Raw genomic sequence first — 9,487 nt, forward strand, 5'->3', positions numbered from 1 at the left:
TCTGACAGAATCTAGAGAAATATAACTTTCATTCTCATTTTCATTTATGTACTGAGCATTAAGTTAAAAAAACAAACCAGTATATTTATATTGGAACCTAGAATGGTTTCTGGTAAATCAATATAGACAAATAAAAAAATCATTACTATCAACAAATATTTAAAATACATGTGATATAGACAATTTGTAAGTAAACGAAATGTAGGTAAAGATTAACTATAGTTAATTAGAGAGACATTTTCAAGGTAATGAGACTTATGCAGGGAAGACTTCAGATGTAGAATAAGTATCTAAAAGTACGAAGTAAATTTTAGATGGGGTACATATATACAACGGAATATTACACAGCCATAAAAAAAAAAAATGAAATACTGCCATTTGTGACAACGTAGATGGAGCTTGAGATTATCATACAAAGCGAAATAAGTCAGACAGGAAATGTTGAGAGCCATAGGATCTCAATTATATGTGAGATATAAAACCGAAAGCAACAAATGAACATGACAAACAAACAGAGACTTACGGATATGAACAGCAGTTTAACGGTTACCAGAGAAAAGGGAGAGAGGAGGTAGATAAAGGTAAATGGGGTCAAATATATGGTGATGGAAGGAAATTTAACTTTGTGTGATGAACACACAATACAAAATATGTATGATATATTATTGAATTGTAAAATGATAAATTTTATTAACCAATGTCACCCCAATAACAATAAGTAAAAATAAATAAATGAAATAATTAAAAATAAATTTTAGAAGAATACTACAGATGTAAGAAACAGGATATTATATGAAAACACTACACGAAAAACATATAATAAACTGGATTTTCATAAGAAATTCTCAGGGAGTCAATTTTTGGGAGACAGAAAGGCCATATTTAGAAATTTTTATGTAGAAGATTTGGATGTTAAAATAAGCTAAATTTATGAAAGTGTAAAACTGCAATATAGCAGTCTAAGGTGCTCAGAATGAATCTCACTGAAGACTCACAGGAGATACTTATGTTAAGCCAGAAGCGATGTTTAAAAAGTTTTGGGAATTGGAAGAGCAATATATACACATCCCTTTTCTGAAGTCTACTTTTGTCTATAGTAAACTTTATTATCAAGAAAACTACCTCACCAACGCAATTTGTTTTCCAATGCAGTAGACTGGAAAACTGGCCACAATCCTTCAGTCCCCTTTATATTCATGCCCTTTCAATGTAGCATTGAATTTCTTTCCATCAAGCAGTGGAGTTACTTTTTTCATCTCTTGAATATGGGGCTGGCTTTGTAACTTAGTTGGCAAATAGAATGTAGTATAAGTGACAGTGTGGCAATGCTGAGCCTAGGGCTTGGGAGTTCCGTCACTTCCACTCTCTTTCTTGGAATTCTGCCCAGTTGTCATGTAAACAAGTTCCAGTTGTCCTGCTGAAGAGTGAGAGATGTAGAGAGTAGAGACATTTTCCTGTAATCATTAGCTGTAATCATTCTACATAATCACTTCCCGGCTAACCATGCTATTGAGCTCTGACACAAAGTAAACCCCACTGAGACAAGAAAAATTGCCCAGATAAGCCCAGCTCAACTTCCAAATCACAGAATCATGAATTAAATAATTGGCTCTTATTTTAAACCACTAAGATTTTGAATGTTTTGTTAAGCAGCAAAAGCTAACTGATACACATGGTCAATACATTTAGAGGCAATCTAAATGTATTCCTACCCTATATAAAATAGGTTTAATAGACATTTTACCATATATTAATTAGGTTTAATTGACATCTTATAATTAATTATAAGAAATTTTTTCACCAAAATGTATTAGACAGTCTTGCTTCTTTAAGGTCTAACTTAAAATAAATATACATTGTGATTTTAGTCTCCAGTGAGTTCTGGATCTCTGCTCCTGACATATGAACATCAGATAGCTTTGTTGATCATCCAGTTCACTTTTGGAATAATCATGGTAAAAGCGACTTCTGGTTTTAAGTCATTTTACATTAGAATGCTACTCAATTATTTAAAATGTCAAAGAGAAAGAAATTTTTTTGCATAAAACATTTCGTATATTTTTAGGTAGGTTTAGTGTAACTCCAGATTGAGAAGCTTTGGAATATTTCACACAGTTGCTTTTCTACGCACAGACTCTGTGTGTGTGTTTGCGCGTGCGCGCATCAAATAATGAATGGTAATATAAAGCAAATTGCCTTTCTTATGGTCCAATGTTAATTAAAACCAAATGTCCCTTCTACAATGCGGCTAATGTACTTTAATTAGTCTATCTTGTGCAGATGGGACAAAAGGAAACATGCAATTATTAAGGGAAAAAAGTACACATTGTACAATAATTGTCCACGATGTGAAATACTACTGCTTTTCCTCTGTAAGTAAATTGAAAACTTGACAAATAATTCTCTCTAAACCATTTAAATAAATAATGTAACATTATATAAATAAAATAATTTAAATTATTTATTCACAATAATTTAGTCTTAGAATTACCATTTTTAAGTTTAAATAAAACATGTTTATTCCCATTTACACTCCTTCCATAGTCTTAAACAGTGCAAAACCACAATTAAGGGCTTTTTTTAAATTAAATTTATTGGAGTGACACTGGTTAATAAAATTATATAGGTTTCAAGTGTACAATTCAATAATACATCACATGTGTTCTGTATTGTTTGATCACCATCCAAAGTCCAATCTCCTTTCATCACTATAAATTTGACCCCCTTTTCCTTATCGACCTCCCTTCTTTCCTCCTTCCCTCTCATAACCACTAAACTGCTGTCTGTGTCTATGAGTTTTTGTTTGTCTGTCTTCTTTGATTGTTGCTTTCAGTTTTATATCCAAAATATCAGTGAAATGTGATTCTCAGCTTTTTCTGTCTGGTTTATTTTGCTTAGCGTGCATGATAATCACGAGATCCATCCATGTTGTCGCAAATGGCAGTATTTCATCTTTTCTTATGATTGAGTAATATTCCATTGTATATATATATACCACATATTCTTTATCTAATCATCTATCAAAGGACACTGGTTGTTTCCATGTCTTGGCCAGCATGAATAATGTTGCTATAAACATCGAGGTGCAAATATCTTTACAGATAAATGTTTTCAAATTTTAGGGGTAGATACCCAAAAGAGTGATTGGTATAGTAATATCGATGATAATTCTATTCTCAATTTTCTGAGAAACCTCCATATTGTTTTCTACAGTGGCCGTACCAATTTACATTCCCACCAGCAGTACATGACAGTTCCTTTTTCCCCATAACCTCTCCAACACTTGTTATTACTTGTCTTGTTGATAATAGCCATTCTAACAGGTGTGAGGTGATATCTCATTTGGTTTTGGTTTGTATTTCCCCAATAGCTAGTGAAGTTGAGCATATTTTCATATGTCTGTTGGCTATTTGTATGTCTTCTTGGGAAGAGTGTCTGTTTAGGTCTTCTGCCCATTTTTTTTTTTAAATGAACGGTTTTTTTTGTTGTTATTGAGTTGTATGAATTCCTTATATATTTTGGATATTAATTAGCCTCTTAACCGAGGCATGGTTTGCAAATATCTTCTCCCACTCAGTTGGTTGCCTCTTTGTTTTGCTGATAGTTTCTTTTGCTGTGCAGAAATTTCTTAGTTTGATATAGTCCTGGTCACTTATTTTTGCCTTTACTTCCCTTGCCTTTAAGGTCGAATTCATAAAATCCTCTCTAAAACCAAGGTCCATGAGTTACCTATGTTTTTTTCTATACAGTTTTTCATGTTTTCTACTGGCATAAATTTTAAAATGAGTGTTATTCTACAAAAGAAAGAGACTCGGTAAAAGTAGTAATCAGTGTTGAAAGCTAACCTTTTCCTTTCAAACTTGGGCAAATCTCTGTACCTCATTAAGATTAATTTTCTTCATCTATTAACTAGGGATAAGAGTACTTACAAGGGTGGTGGATGGAAAGTGGCTGAAAAGATTAAAAGATAACACATATTAAGTGGCCAGTTCACATATGATCTTTCTTATAGTGCTTAATTATTAGGAAACAGAAATAGAATCATGTAAAATAAATTCAAATTTTCAGATATGAATTATTTCTTGATCTCACATTCTCTTATCTTTGTCTGTCTTTTAAATCATTTATTCTACCAGAGAACACTTTCTCCCGTTAGAATAGTGATACTGCATGATAAACATCTGGGGACTCCTCACTCAATCAAATGCTAATATATCTGAAAAAGAAACACTGTAAATGAAATAGAAGGGTTTTGAACAGGACAACCTCTGTCTCACAGGACAACCTCTGGGGGGACTGTGTTCTCTCCCCAAAAGAGGAAGTTGATTTTCTCCAAAGTGATGATGGAAAGAATAATTCAAAGGAAGAAATTAAGTAGAGACCAGTTTTCGGCTCAATTTTGGTGGCAGTTTTTCAGCAGCTCTGTTCCATAGCCCATTTTTCAGTATTCTGAGTCAGGTGTCATCTCTGATAGAAGCTTTTTGATTCTGACATTAGCTTCTGTAGTGGCATCAGAGGAAGGGGCTACCCTAGTGAATAATTTCTTCACTGTTGTGGGACACAGCCCTGGCTTCTGGGTTAGAATCTGAATTTTGGCCCTCAGCATTTCCATAAGTAATCACTTAATTTACTGTACTGATGTCTTTCTTATTAACATACTTATAGAGTTTTCTATAAGTTGAATTAAACCCTGACTGATACAGCTTCAAAAATTTTTTTGAGAAGGCAATGAATTTGTCCAACATAGGATTGTAGAAAAGAAATAATGATACAAGAGATAGATTAGATTCAGATTACAGAAATTTTTAGATGCCTTGGTAAGGAACTGAAATTCACTCTAAAATTCATGAGACACCATGAGAGGCCTTAGAGCAGAGAATTAGCATGATCAATATGTATTTTAAAAAGATGATTCTGGAATCTGTGCATGAAGTAAATGGAAGGATGCTAGACAGGAAGCAAGTAGTTTGATCTGATTGAAGCTGCTGGAGCCAGCATCAATTACAGCATGGAATAAAAGATGATCCTCTGAGATAATACCCCTTTCATAAACAATAGGCATAAAATTGTTTTTTAGTACTATTAGATAAATAACCTAGAAGAGCTCATTTTATATTTTTTTTCACATTACTGCCAACAGTTGTCACTTTGTTTAATACTTTAAGGGTACATTTATAACAGGTTTTCCAGCTGACCACATGAACATGGCAATATGTAAATGAATGGATGTAAGGTGCATAGAGGAAGTATCATTTCTTTTTTTTTTTTTTTTTGAGAATTCCTGGCAAATATATCAGTTCTTAAAGCTTAAATACACCAATTGTTTTCATTAAACTATAGATCACTAGCAGAATCAAAAAGAACTTGAATATTTCCCAATAATAAAACCAAGTGCCCACTTTTGTATAAGTATTCACTACACCTTAGTTTGTTTACTTCTCATCATGCCTACAACACTGAAAACAGCCTAATACTACAAGCCAAAGCTAGGCATGCTCTGATATCACAATTATAAAGTACAGATCTCTGGCTTTTTAATTTTTTTTAATCAGAAGACATATAAACAGGAAGATGAATTCATTTTCAGCAACTAGAGTAGGCTTACAGATGAAGACTTATCAGTATCATATTTTGAGGCATTGAAATTACCAGGTGCAGCTCCTTTTGCCCTTCATGTGTACTTTCCACCAGCACATTTCGCTTATCTGTGGTCTCAGTATAGCTGAGAGATATGAAATCTGATTGCTATATACCCATTCTTAGAATACATTCCACTCCATGTAAGTTCTACAAAATACTTGAAAAAGTACAATATATTTTCCCACCATAGGATTTTCAGTATTATTATCAATATAAGCTGATAAATTGTTTATTTTGGGTCTAGTTCTTGGGCAATTGCTCTGGTTGACAATAAGTGAAAATGAATGTAGATAAAAGACATGTAAGTTTAGAAGCCAAACTTTATATTTGATTATGCCTTCATATTTATTATTTTAAAGAAAGTTCAAAGTTGTTGTAGTTTTTCCCTTCACTTTATAACTTATTTAAAAATTGTATAGTCAAAGAATGCTAATTTATTACATTTATCAGTTATAATAAATTGTGTCTACACGTTTATTTCATTTCATATTTAAATATTATACAAATGTTTATTTTATAACTATAGTGAAAAGTATTGCATTAAAATAATTACTTTTTATTACAACATGTATGAATTTAGTTAAATGAGTATCTCTGTGTGAAGGTATGTGATTGAGCATGTATGGGTCCTTGATCGTAAAAACAGTGAGGAAGTTTTGGGAAGTATGGAGGTGAATTTAGAATACTATATGTTTAGCAGTGTTGGGATTATATGATTGCTTTCTGACTAACTATAAGGGAAAGTCAAGGGAAAGTTAGAAATAAAAAATGACACAGCTGGGCATGTTGTTCCCGCTGGCTGTAAAATCAATTCATGGCACCTGAAGGGAGCAAAAAGAAGATGGGATTTCCATATCTTAGAGACATGCTGTGTCAACCAGAAGCTAAAGCAAATACAGGTGAAATTAAAGTAAATGTTTCTGGATTTTGTAACTTTCGAGTTCTAATTTGGTATGTTTGCACCAACTATTTACACAGCCATTGAGTCAAGCCCACAAGCTTAAGAATAATTATTTGCTCACTGAAATAATTTCATAAAATAAACCAAATCTTCAGCCATTAAATAACAAAATATATGGTATTAAAATAATGCCATTGCTGAGTGTGTATGTAGAGTATGTAGAATTAGGTTTCCTGGTGGTAGTTTTTATGTTATTTTGACCCAGGATACCAGGAACATTTTACCAATCGCCTCTGATGGCCCTCACTTGAACACGAACACACACACACACACACACACGCCATAAAAGAGAGGGATATATAAAAAGAACAATATCCAAATTAAAATTCCAAGTTATTAACATATAGGCTAAACCCACTATGACATAGGGTCTGGTAAAGGCTGTGATGCAGTACATAGTTTAATGGAAATCCTTACTTTCCCTTTTTCTTAAACTTTGGCTTTATCTTCTTCATCTGCCTCCCTAATGAAAATCGAAGTTAAGAAGGCAAGTAAACTCATCAGATATGTACAGCTAACTTCAGCAAACCTTAACCATATGGAAATGTATAATACACAAAGGAAGTGGAAAAAACTAAGAATTGATCTGCCATATGATCTAGCAAGCCATCTACTGGGTATTTACCCTAAAGACTTTGAAACCTGTATCTGAAAAGATATTTGCACACTAGTGTTTATAGCAGCATTATTCACGGTGGCTAGGACATGGAAGCAACCGAAGTATCCCACAACAGATGACTGGATAAAGAAACTGTGGTACATATATACAATGGAATATTACTCAGCCATAAGAAGAGATGAAATACTGCCATTTGCAACAACATGGATGGATCTCGAGATAATCATGCTAAGTGAAATAAGCCAGACAGAAAAATTTGAAAATCACATGATATCACTTATATGTGGGATATAAACCTAAAAGCAACAAAAGATCAGGACAAACAGAGACTCATGGACATGGACTATAAACTAGCGGTTACCAGAGGGTTGTGGGGGGAGGGGGGAGTTATAACGGGTAAAAGGGGTCAAATATGTGATGACAGAAAGAAATCTAACCATGGGTGGTGAAAACACAATGCCATATATATATATATATATATGTATATGTATATACATGTATATGTATATATGCATGTGTGTATACACACACACACACACACACACGCACACACACACACATATATATATATATATATATACCTGAAACTTACTGGATTCTGTTAACCGATGTCACCATAATAAAAATTAATAAAAAAAAGAAAAGAAAATAATAGAAGAAGCACAAAAGCTTTAGCACAGTGATCTCCCCTACTAAAAGTATTACTCTTATCAATGCCTTGGACTCAGGCAATTTGATTAGCAGTTTCTCCTCTCTATAGAAAGTGCTTGGGGGAGGTGGAAAGAAAAAACAGAACACTGTTCTATGCCTTCTTTTTGCCCCTCTCCCCTCACATGGCATGTTTCTATTCATTTTATAAGTTCTGTTTATGTCTTAATTGATAAAATCAACTTCCATCGAATAATCAGCACACAGACTATTTGTATACAGGTTTATAGGTTTAAATATATATCCTCTGAGAATGTACTGTTTCTAAAGAAAAAACATTTCAGAAAAAGTCCCTTAGATACAAAATGTTAGCATTTTGCCATCTCATTTTGAGATGGATTTTTAAGACTTCATGAATTTTAAATTATTCCTCTGATTTGCAGACAAAGCAAAGTTCAGCGAGGCAGTATTCTTCATTAAGAAACATTTAACTCAGTAATGGTCTGGGCCAACTGGAGAATGAAGAAAAGCAATTTAAAAGAGCACAGGATTTGTTTTAAGAATAATCATTTGTTCACCATATAAAATGAATAATTTAGATGGCCGTTAGCCACAATTATTAAAAGTAGCAAAGGCAAATGGAAAATTATAATTTCATGAATGCTAATTGCATTTTGGTTGAGGAAGAGAAATTCATGCACTTGCTGAATTGAACTGTAATATTAAGATGAAACAACTATTTGGTTGGTTGTGAACTCATCAGAATTTTAAAATGCATATTGATCTTTTTTTCTAACTTTTAACATTTTATTATGAAAAATTATATGAATATACCACACATCCAGCTTCAACAATTAATAAGTCATAGCTGATACTGTTTCACCTAAATCCCCACCCAATTTCTCTTACCCAGATTATTTTGATATATTTATGCATCTTGTCCTTTAATTTGTAAATTTTATAATGATTTATCATTATGTTCAGTTTTCAGGTCAATTTGAGTTCTTCCCATTGTTTTCCCACATGACTGAAGCAAAGGAAGTGAGCCATATTCATCAACATATATCACCATTCTGCTTGTCTTTTATGAATACAGTTATTGTAGCTGTTATAATGGCTGATCGATGAGATAAAAGGTATTGAACATATTTTGGGTTGCTGCAAGTGCTTATAATCATTATCTCTGTATATTACTTATAAAAGGCTCATTGAATACTTGTTCAATGAGTTCAAGAATTTACATTTTATGACCAATTACTCTCATAAAATTCATGTCCACATCACATATGAACAAACATTCATAAAAGCTATAATAGTACCTATGACATATTGTCAGAATAAAATGTGACAATGTATGTAGAGCCCTTAGCACAAGTTCTGGCTCGTGATATATTATTAAATATTTTTACTTCATATTAGTGTTGTTATTATTGAAAGTGATTTTGTAATACTAACTACAAGGTATGAAAATCTACACACTTTTCTGGGGCAGACTTGCCTGCCTGATCATTTGTGGAAAGAAAACTCTAAATTTAAAGTCAAAAATTCTTAAGAGCTTGAATATATTTCTTCTGTATTCACTGGTATCAAAAGTAGCCTTTTACCAATTATACTTAAAC

This window comes from Pteropus vampyrus, unplaced genomic scaffold (assembly GCF_000151845.1).
Source record: "Pteropus vampyrus isolate Shadow unplaced genomic scaffold, Pvam_2.0 Scaffold11, whole genome shotgun sequence".
NCBI lineage: Eukaryota > Metazoa > Chordata > Mammalia > Chiroptera > Pteropodidae > Pteropus > Pteropus vampyrus.